Source organism: Equus asinus, chromosome 3 (genome assembly GCF_041296235.1).
Source record: "Equus asinus isolate D_3611 breed Donkey chromosome 3, EquAss-T2T_v2, whole genome shotgun sequence".
NCBI classification, from domain to species: domain Eukaryota; kingdom Metazoa; phylum Chordata; class Mammalia; order Perissodactyla; family Equidae; genus Equus; species Equus asinus.
Window position 1 is genome coordinate 86,306,589 of NC_091792.1, and position 12,291 is coordinate 86,318,879.

At 37.7% G+C, this 12,291-nt stretch overlaps 1 protein-coding gene across 8 annotated transcripts in view; it reads right to left on the reverse strand.

Moving 5' to 3' along the window:
• Positions 1 to 12,291, reverse strand: part of PDLIM5 (PDZ and LIM domain 5) — a 196,142-nt gene that overhangs the window by 56,662 nt on the left and 127,189 nt on the right. The gene's annotated exons all lie outside the window — the stretch shown is intronic.

The following is a 12,291-nucleotide window of genomic DNA, read 5'->3' on the forward strand; positions in this document are numbered from 1 at the left end:
TAAAAAATTACCCACTATTTTTTTTAAAAAAGGGCCTATGGATAAAAAATAGAATGGGACAGTCATGTTATACTGATTTTCAAGTGCAAAACGTAAGGCTAGGATAAAGAAACAGAAAAGGAGATGTTATCTTCCCATTTTTCATTTAGTATCGGTCATACCTTTACCAGAGTGTTGAAAAGAAATGCAGACAACTTAAGAAAAACGTCATGGTAGAACTAAAATAGCACTTCAGGGGCAAAGCAGACACAGTGGAAAGAACAAGCAATGTACGTCCTCCAACAGGGGTCAGCAAACCGTGGCTCTGAAGCCACAGTGCTCCCACCACCTGTCTGTGAATGGTCTGTGAATGAAGAGTGGTTTTCATATTTTTAAATGTCTTTTAAAAAATGAAAAGAATAGTAATATTTCATGACACATGAAAATTATATGAAATTCAAATTTCAGCATCCGTAAATAAACTTTTATGGAACCCAGCCAGGTTCATTCATTTGCATACGTCTACGGTACTTTCACACCACACGCAGAGGTGAGCAGTTGCCACAGACCATATGGCTCAGAAAGCCTCATACATTTCCTATCTGGCTCTTCACAGAACAGGTTTGCTGCTCCCTGTCCCAGACAATACCATCTCCACACAGCTACCAGAGCAAAGTGAACAACATCAACGGGATCCCAGCTGTGCCTGGACGTCCCAGCACTGCTCTAAGGACTACTGTCATCCTCGGCTGCCTACTCCCAGCCTTATCTTAGGGAGCTCTTCCTCTCCTCAGGCTTGCCCCAGTCCAACTGGTCGTCCATCTCTCTTTGAAACAGGCCAAGCTTCTTCCCACCACAAGGCCTCTGCAGAGTCATCTATTTCTCGTTTTCTATACCCACTTCCTCTCTCACACCTTCACTGGACTAATTCCTAAGTGTCCTTCTGGCCTCAGTTTAAATGCCGCCTCCTCAGGGACGCCTCTCAGATTCCCTAAATCACCTTAGGTTGCCCACATCATATGCTTTCACAGGACTCTGTACTTTTTCTTCACAGAATTTGTTACTATTGTAATTGTACAATTTGTGTGATTATTTGTTTAAATCTGGACTCCCTCACTAGATTAGAAGTTCCCTGAGATTACGGACCACTATGTTTCCTGCTATAAATGAAGTGTAACAAAGTGCTTACCACAAAGTAAACAACAAATAAGTGTTTGTTGAATAAATGCATGAATGAAATTTACTGTTTTCAAATACAGAACTCGCTGAAACATACAGTCAGACCTCTGTGTACGTATATGGAGACCCACAGAAATGGAGGGCTGACTGTGTTCACTGTAGTAAGCCATTTTATACATGGCATGTGAGCATCTGCAGACTTTGGTGCCGAGAGGGTTCCTGGATCCAATCCCCCACAGATATGGAGGCACAACTATATTTCTGAGATCATATTTTTACCTTCTAGAGACTGTATCACAATTCAGGTTAAACAGGTTATTACTGTCTTAGTAAGAAAAGGCATATCATCAACCTGAAAGAAATGACTAGGACTCCAAAAATATCTTTAAAAATGTCCTTTATAATATAAAGAATTATCAATATTCTAAAAAAATATATAGTTAAAATTATCAATGTCTAAATATTAATATCTAATAAGGACAAGTAAGAAAAGGGAATGAGAACTCTGTTGACTGGAACAATGATTGCCACTTGAGAACAAAGTTCATATAACTCATGAAATACCTTCTATTGCCAGATTTCCAAGTTTCCAAACAAATGCACTTGGGCGGTTTCCCATGTGTTACACACACTGATTACCTAGTCCCTTGTTTGGCCAACCTCTAAAAATAGCAGACTTCACAAAATCTTAAACTATCTTATTTAATACGGAAGAGACATCAACATCTATTCTCATTCTGTCGTTTGCTAATATTTATTCCTTTTAGGGTTGGAAGAGCTCTGATTAATAGTGCCTCTGTAGCAGCCAAACTTTCTGCTCTGTCTGTTACTTAAGTGAGTTTTCATTTCTCACCAGAGAAAGGTATGAAGACTTTCTCCCTCCCAGATATGTCTGGAGAGCTGGGCTTGCAGCCTTTTGGCCTGCTTTTCTCAGGAAAAATGAACAGAGAGCTATTTGTGCATTCTTTTTCTCTGCAATTGTCTTTCTTTGCACAATCTCTGCACTGTCTTTCTATGCTTTTCACTGGGGACCCACGCTAGCAAGGTGTCCAGGCAAGGCAGGCATGAGGTTGCCCATGTCATTAACTTGGCTCCTGACCATCCTGCAGGACCAGCGAGAAGAACTCTCTCTCTACGCTCCAGTCGTGACAACTGTCAAACAGCAACACCCGTATGCTATGTACTCCAGCTCCTCCCTGTTTCTCAGGGGCCTCATCTGATCTACCTCGAATGCCTTGCATTTTCCATTCCTTCTTCCCCACTGCATGCTTTGAGTCCCCATTCAAAAATGCTATAGTTTCTCTTAAAAGAAACAACAAAAACAAAACTACCTTCACTTTCTATTTTCCTAGTCCCCTTAACAGCCAAACTCTGTGAAATGACAGTTAACTCATGTCGCCTTCATTTCCTCACCTGCCTGCCACTCTTCAACCCCTCAAGTGGGCCTCATTCCCCAACCTCATAAAACCATATTCTTGCCAAGGTCACTAATGACCTTTTGTGGCTAAATTCAATTGACAATTTATATACCTCATTTTCTTTTGACTGTGGGAAAGAACACAACATAAAATTGACCATCTTAACCAATTTTAAGTGTACAACTCAGTAGTGTTAAGTACATTCACTGTTTGAAACAGATCTCCAGAACTTTTTCATTTTGCAAACCTGAAACTCTTACCCACCAAACAACTACTCCCCTTTTCCACAGACCCTGGTAACCACCATTCTACTTTCTGTTTCTATAAATTTGACTACTTTAGATATCTCACATAGGTGGAATCATACAGTTGTGTCTTTTTGTTCGCATTCCTCATTTTTTTTTAGCCTCAGTATCTGACCCAATTGACCACTCCTTCTAGTCTCCTGTCTTCTGTGCCTTGACCCTACACATATGCCTGTTTTTAGTGTTATTTCATTGGCTATTCCTGGTTGCATGATGTTAAAGCTCTCCACCAGTAACGAAATTTCAAAATGTTAATTTGGCTCATCCATATTTTGATGGGATGATATGCAAAATATATAAGAAAAAAATTCTTCACAAAGGCTAACCTCTAAAAGGAATGCAGAAACTTTCTTTTGCAGCATAAAAACCTCAAGTCTCCAACTAAAAACTTCAATGCCTCCTCACTCTCCATATAAATATCATAAAATAATCAAATAGAATGATATATTACATCCCCACATGGCAAGTTTTCAATAACAGGAAAAATTCGGAAACCTTAAAGTATGTATTTTACAGCTGGTAAAGGAGAAAAATGACAATAAATTGTCCTTGGCATTTTCACTCTTCCAAAAAGCAAACATTCACACAATAATACTGTTAAGCAGACAGTGGAATATACCAGGATCACAGCTGCATCTGTACTTTTGGAGTACTCTGCTATTAGCATAGCAAAGCTATTCATTTCAGTCAGGGAAATTGCTAGTCGTCTGGAAAAATGAGTATCTTCCACTGGCTTTGTGACAATACATATGGTGAGTATGTGCACTTCTAACTATCATCTCCCTTCTGGAAAATTAAATCAACTAAACCTCAGCTGGAAATTTCTGGTACTCTTAATCACAAGCTGAATTTATTAATTGATTTCAATAGCCTTTGTGTCTGCAGCAGCCTAAAAACATTATTTGAGCCTGTGAATTCTACATTTATTATAGATGGCATCTTGAAGAGAATTTAAAAATCATCATTCCTTTACACATGGGGAAGCAGAGAGGACTGTTAGAGGTTAAAAGATTATGAAGTAAATTATAAAACATGAAAATACCACCAAAAACGAGGTTTACTTTTTGAGAGAGCAAAGAAAATGAACTGACTCAAAGAAAGAAGTTTTCCTGAGGTTCCCAGTTTACTGAAGCAAGGAAAAGAGGGAAACAAAAAGAGACATCTCTGAAGGAACTGGAACTTATTATTTGTGTTGGAGGACAAATCTGCTCTTTGTTGATACATCTCATGTTCTTCACACCTTTCAAACTCTGCCGTAACTCTCATCTATCTCTCTGCTGTTGCCTTCCCTAATGGATTTCACGATTATTACACGTCCTGTCTTAATATTATGTGAACTCTTTGGTTATCTATATTATTCCTTGATCTCTTTAGAGAAAATGTAACAATGGGTCTAAAGATAAGATAGGTAAAGAATGAGTACATATTATATTATGTCTATAAAAGAATGCCTATATACAATCATGTTGCACTTAACACTGGGGATATGTTCTGAGAAATGCCTTAGGAGACTTCATCACTGTGCGAACACCATGGAGTGTACTCACACAAACCCAGATGGTACAGTCTCCTACACACCTAGGCTATATGGCACTAATCTCATGGGACCACCATCGTATAAGTGGTTCATCACCGATCCAATGCATCGCTACACAGCACAAGACTGTAATATAAGGATTTTAAGGGGTAACATCAACTTAAAAATCACTTGGAACAATCCCTTGATAGAAGCCTGACTCTCTCAGTAACTGCAGGGCACTTACCATTCACCTCAGCCCTTCTCACCCTGCGTTATCAATTTCTCCACTGGACCATTCCCATTAGGGAGTGCAGCAATTTCTACTAGCTAGGAACAGCTTCTTCTATGGGGCAAAAATCTGCTGTTTTGGGGTTATTAACATAACCCCCATATTATAAAAATAATTTACATATGATAAAAATATTTTTCCAGATTCAGGATAAGAGGATGCATTGTTCAACAAATTGTGATGAGTCAATCTGTTACCTATTTGAAAATGTAAATGAATCTGTCTGAATGCCTACTATTCAACAGCCACCCACCGTGAGTCCTTGGAGAACCGGTGTCTTCAGAACACTACCACAGCACCTCACGTTCCAGTGAGTGTTCTGCCAGCACTAGAGAACAAAAGCCAGGCCACACACACTCTTGCTAAATATTCTGGATCAGATGTCCTGAGCTTTGCCATTCACTCACTCACTGCATTCACTCATTCATTCAACAACAAAATACCATTTGAATTCCCACTTGCTGCAGGCATCCTTGCCCACTTCAATTTCCTGCCCTCACAGATCTTCACGCTAGAGCCCACTTTCCTCTAACAGACCATGAAGATCAATCCCATCCTACTTTCCGTCCCTGTTTACCTGCCACAAGCAGAATGGCAAACTGCTTGGGTCATCCATTACCTCCTGGACTGATTACTGTTTTACGTATCTTCTGATCTATCAAGTGCCCACCCCTCTCAGCCCTCACAAGCCCTCTGTCATTCTACTGTACCCTCATCACTCTGCACCTTCCTCGCAGTCCCTCGAAACGAGAGGTTCCTTTTCTCTCAAACCCTGTATGTTTATAAACCTGGAGATGAGCAAGTGCCCGCCTGTTACTGTTTCTAGCATCAAGTCATCTTCAGTCCTCCAAAATCCCAACTCTTCTGAGGCTCGTGTCATCAGACTACAACCACTCACTATCTACCCATTCACTGTCTTTCCTCCACCTTGCCAACTGCCTACTTTAGCCCCTGGCTCACTGCCTTCCTCTTTGCCCTGTTCCAACGGTCTTTCTTGACGACTTCAATGTGATCATGTGGAATCACTGAATAATCTGTGTGCTAAATCCTTTGACTTCTCTTCAGTGATAATTCCTCCAAGGTCAACTCCTAGGCCTGGAATACCTCAGCCATGCACTCCAGAATTCATAACCTCTACTTTTTCATCAACAAGCATAACATATCTAAAATCTGGATTTCAAGCACATTTCTTTCTTTCTTTTTTTTTTTAAAGATTTTTATTTTTTCCTTTTTCTCCCCAAAGCCCCCCGGTACATAGTTGTATATTCTTCGTTGTGGGTCCTTCTAGTTGTGGCATGTGGGACGCTGCCTCAGCGTGGTTTGATGAGCAGTGTCATGTCTGCGCCCAGGATTCGAACCAACGAAACACTGGGCCGCCTGCAGCGGAGCGTGTGAACTTAACCACTCGGCCACGGGGCCAGCCCCTCAAGCACATTTATTTCTAACTCACTTACCCCTCTACCTCTTGATTCTATTAGTATTTTTATTGTACTGAATTGACTCTTACCAATTTCGCCGACTCTTAGCAACTGAATTCTCACCAAATTCACGACTCAGCAATTTTCCATTATCCATCACTCACGCTCCCCAATATCTCCACACACCTTTCAGTCTTCCTCTAAAATATAAACTCACCCAATTCTCTACGTCTCCATTAGTACCTCCACGACCTAAGCCGCTATCATCTCTTGCCTGAACTAAGGGAATACACATAACTAGCCTCCTGCTTTCATTAACTCTCCCTTATAATCAATTTTCCACAGTATTCAGAGTGATCTTTTAAAAACATACACCAAATGTTATGCTCATGATTAAAATGCTATTATTTGGCTTCTTATTTTATTGGGATAAAAATTTAAATCCCTTAACAGAACCAACAAGGTAATAAATGATGTGACCCCTAACTACTTCTTCAATCTCTCCCTCATCACTCTCTCGTTTATTTACTGTGCTGCAGTCATACCTGCCTTCTTTCAGTTCCTTAAACACAATAAGCTGATTCCTGTCTCAGGGCCTTTGCACTTGCTATTCCCTCTGCCTGGAGAGCCTATCTCCTGCATATCTGATTGCTTAACTTCAGGTTATCCACGTTTCAGCTCAAATATCTTTTTTTCCCTAACTAGTGTCTAATGACTTTACTCCTCTCCTGCCCTCTCCCCATTATACTCATTATATTGCCCTATGTTATCTCTTTATAGAATACATAATAACATAAAACTATTTTATTTACTTTATTGAATGTCTGCTCCACTGGACTGTAAGTCCATGACAGCACCTTGCCCCTACTATACTATAAACCAAACACCTAGAACAGGAGTGGCACACAATAAGTACTTCATAAGCATTTGTAGGACTTATTTATTAAATACAACACATAATAAACATGAGCAGGGACTATGGCTAATCTATGAGGCCTATGACCAAGGCAGAATGTTTGGGGAAGAAGAAGACACAGCGGTGGATTTCTCAGGTCAAGGAACTAGCCCAAATTATTAGCTAAAATAATGACTGCCTCTGACCGAAAGACAGCTTAATTGTCCCAGATTTTTCAGTTATTTTCTTGGGATTATCTATTTAACTGTTAGAGATTAACACCAATGATTAAACATAATACGCCAGGAGATTTTACTAGTGCAGAATAGAACTACTGCTTGCCTTGTAATTTTGGGAGCCACACAACATGACAAAGTCATGTTGGGTTTATTTTCTTCTAAAATTCTTAAATTTTTAAATTTGTTTTTGCTAATCTTATCTCCCACCCCACCAAATATGTCCCAGAAGAGCAAAATGATCTGATCTAAATTGCACATAACCACATTAAATTTCTTTCTTTTTTAGCTTGATTTGGCCCATTTTCCTAGACTCCCAACTATTTCTGAAGGATGATCCAGTGACGGAGCATGTATGCTACATCTCCCCTCTTCATGACACCCACAGATTTAGGCACCAAGCTAAAGGGGTCCTCATCCAAGTCACTGACTGATCCTGTAAACAATATCCTTTGGTTAAACTCCTTCAATATGTTATGTATCTAAAAACCTGATGATCATTAGCCTCATTTCATTATTAAATTCAAGTGGATCTTAAGAGCCTTTCTTTGATGACTGACTGGTTAAAATTAACATTTCACCCAGTCTATCCCAAATGTATTAAGCTGGGTGTGATCTGTTTCTTGAGAACTTAATTCTGGTCTTGGCAATCCTGCCCTCCTCTTCCCAGTGCTCACTAGCTGAGCTTCTAAGAAAGCCTTCTGGACTTTTCTCTAGGTGACCTCCAGTTCAAACTAGTTTATAGTTTAGAAGTTAACGTTTTTCTTTTTTGAAAATCAGCACTATATTTACCTGTTCCCAGTTCTGTATTTTCTTTCCAATTATTTTTAAATAAAATTCACATAGCATTACCTAGCAAATCTCACTTGTAGGTTCTCTACACACTTGCACTATAAACCACTGAGAAAAAGAAACTACACAGAGCTCATTTAGAATCACTTTCCACCTGGGGCTTCAAGCCCCTCCTGAATGTAAACAAACCAAAATCTTTTCAGTATTTACCTCTGGGTTTGGGTGATTCTCTTTTCTTGTTTATACCTTTCAACAATGAGCATTTATTAATTTCATAATAACCCTTGACAATATCACTTCACATTTTTGCTTTTTTATCTCTTGAATTAATATTGCCTCATTATCTTTCACACTTAAATGACTTTCTTGTGTGTGGAGGTACATTTTCTCAACATGCATGTGGTACTGCTTCAAAATCCCTGCTAATATCTGCCAAGAGATTCGCTGATTTTAACAAGAGATACTTGATTCCATTGCTGTAAGCAAAAGGAAAGTGTGAGTCCACAAAGTTTACTTAAAAGTGTTGCTTCTCTGTATTAAAACCTCAAATTCACCCATTATCTAACCAGTGATATACAACTACCTGATACCATTAAAATCTCTCAGAAATTTATTCTCAGACATTTTTTTCTTCTTATGAATTACTAGTATATAAGGATAAAGAATAAAGCATGTGAAAAGACAAAATAAAAGTGGACCATTAACTCAGACACTGCAGAGGTGTCATCCTAGTTTTAACACATCCTTCTGTTCCAGAAGTGAATACAGATTCTTGAGGGTAATTAATTAGGTGCATGTGGGAGAGGAACACCTATCACAAAGTTGGACATGAAAGCAGCACTCAACATATACCTGTTAATAGGTATAAAAATAGAGAAATACAAAATAGGACACACGGACAGCTGAGACTGCTTTTAAGATTAATGTAACTTGAAAATAGAATTCTTTAATTTGACTAAGAAGAGAAAAATTAAGATGTCTATATATCCATACCTGTCATATAGTTTATACTGTATTATGTAATATCTTATTTCAACTTTATTTTATAAAATTCTACCATCATAATACCTTCAACATACCTTCACATAACATAAAGGTAGAAAAACTTGGGCTTCTGAAACTTTCAAAGTGACTGAAGTATGTAAAACTGAATAGCCGCAAAAGATAGAAAATTAAGGCTTCCATCATGGCGAAGATTGTCAACTGTCAATGCTCCTCAGTAAGTTTATTAAGTTTTGATTTCCTTTGAAGTTAAAAGAAATGTAAATGTGTCTTTAATACTCAACGTGTCTTCAATACTGAGTTTTAGTCAAGAAGACACGTTCCTTTTCTCGTTTAAATTCAATAATTTTGTTGTGTAATTTGCCTCTCTAAAAGCAAACAAAAAGAATTTATCCAAACAGCATCATAAGAGAAGCATCGCTGGTCCAATAAAACTTCTAAGGAACTTAGTGCATATTCTGGGCAATGAAAGTCAATTTTTGCATATTACTGATTTTCACGAAAAAAATTTTTCATGAATGGTAGTCTCCCTAGTTCAATTTGGTAAAAGTACACAAGTATTTCGATAACTAAACAATTTGTGTGTGAAAATACATAAGGTAGATAGGAACTACGCTTCCTGCTTTAATAATTTTAAAGTAATATTATCACAGGAACTAAAGTGTAATAATTACTTATGTTCAACAGATGGCGATCTTTACATTAGTTACCAAACCAGTATTTGCATAGGACAGTATAATCTACCAGAAGAAAAGGAAAGGAGATAAATTACAAGTATTTCATATTTTGCAACAGAAAAAAATTATTGCTTGGTTATATACCCTGTGGGTTTTTTCTAGGTTGGCAAACATACTTTGCAGGAATGTATACGATGGCATCAGCTAAGAGATTCTATCTGGCTGTTATTGTTTTATTTTATTTTTAAAAATTAGACTATGCCTTTTGTTCTGCGTTTTTGGGAAAATCCGATTGTTAATTCTTACCTATGAGACTATGTGAGAATATGAAACTAGGGAATGATTCCTGATTTCTTTGCCTAGCATATAAAGGACAGTAGTTTTAGGTGATTTACTCAAACGACAAGTGTCTTAATAAGGATCTGCAACAGAGTCCTGTATATCTGTGAAACAGAGCAATAATGAAGACATGGCACAAGTCAGCAAACTGTGTTTCTTCATTAATCCACCTTATGTGGGTCATATGAATATCTGAACAAGCTAACATTTTTTTAAAACTTGCTGTAAAATGAGTATATTTGGAAATATTTATGTAGTTTCTGCCTCCTAAATTTTCAATGAATGTACAAAGGTGATAGGTCTCTGTTCAAGAAGTAACTTAGGATCTGTCCTGAGGGCCTTCAGCTGGAAATCATGTGGACAGGACTTACTGCTATGGGATAGCCTATACGAGGATTTTTCCCCCATAACTGTTTCATTTTTGTGTAATATAACTGGTAACTGGAATTTGAACTGTTTTCCTTCTAAGAAGAGAGGCAGTCACTTCTCAATTAAAGAGTATTTTATATCTTTGAAAACTGGAAATCCATATCATACATTATCAATTCTTCATCATAATATATGAGAAAATCAGAACCCACTATTCTTTGAGAAGGAGAGATAAAAGTATGTTTTGATCATGGTAATTTCATGTATCTTTTTACTAAACTGCTATTTTATGCTCATTTATATAGACCTATATAAGCATGAAAAGTTTAAAATTGTTTATTAGATAAATATTTTACCATATAATAGAAACAGAGAAAATAGTGAGATCAAGAAAATCACCTTTTAACTTAAATTATATACTGCTTGACACATGATATATTTTAGGTGTATGTTTTTAAAAGAATTATCTTTCAATGAAATCTTCTATGGTCTCCCATAATTCTCTATCCTGGTAAGCCACATATTATTACTAGCTTTCCATTATTAATATATTACTGATAATATGGCTGTTGCTTCTTTTTAATCAATGTTGTAGATTAGACTCAACCTCAAGCATGTCCTTAGCAACGATAAAACTACATCTACTGGTTCTTCCCATCAGAGCACTAAGCATCTCATACACCTGTTTCTACAATTAGTCAGGTATCGTCCTGTCACAGGCGCCACTGGACTATTCATGTTAAGACAGGCCAAAAACACAAAGGAAAATGAATTAAGAAATAAATTTTCATTTCATTAAAAAAAAATCTTCCACAACTATTTAAGAAACAGATGATATCAGGGGTAAAGTGTCACCCACTGCCAATCAGATTACCAAAAACACAACAATTCTCCTTTCAAACAACTTAGGTATGATTCCACTTTACCTTCAGTAAAGACATTAATGTCTTGATATTTTTATGAAAATTTGACCTTATACTGAATTTATATTCAATTAAAAGTTATGTATACTATGCTGTAAACAATTTCTCTAAAACTCAAGAATGAGGGAGTTGACAAATATGCAATTATATACAATTAGTAACCATTAGTTAGTGCCAAATATGGTCAGGATACTAAAACCCTTGTTTCACAGAGTCTCTACTCTAGTTAGGGATACAGGAGGTGGAGACAAATACATGTCATCCAAAGTAAAAAAGGAGGCACCACAACGTAGCTGCAACACTTTCAAATGGGTCCAAGTCAGTGACTACTGAGGAATAACTTTTTCTGGGATGCTAATCTGTCAAATTGAGTATTAGTACAGAAAGGCAGCTGTGTTTGTTATGGACTGAATTGTGCGCTCCTGCCCCCACCGCCAAATTCATATGTTGAAGCCTTAACTCCCAATGTGACAGGATTTTGAGACAGGGCTTATAAAGAGGTAATTAAGGTTGAATGAATCCTACCAGTGGGCCCCTAATCCTGATAAGACTGGCGTCCTCCGAAGAAGAGGCAGAGACACCGGAGCTCGCTTGCTCTCTCTGCGTGTGCACAGAGGAAAGGCGACACGAGGACACAGGGGAAGGTGGGGATCTGCAAGCCATGCAGACAGGCCTCACCGAAACTAAATCTGCTAGGATCTTAATCTCAGACTTCTACCTTCTAAAACTGTAAGAAAATAAATACCTGTTATTAAGCCATCAAGTCTGTGGCAACTTGTTATGGCAGCCTGAGCTAATATAATGTACTTCTTAAGAAGTAGTTTACCAGAGAAGAGTCTTAAAATCCTAACACCCACTTGCAAATCAAATTTGTATATTTATATTACATTTATAAATATATTTCTACACAAATGACCCTTTATATATACAGATTTATATACTGAATGTATA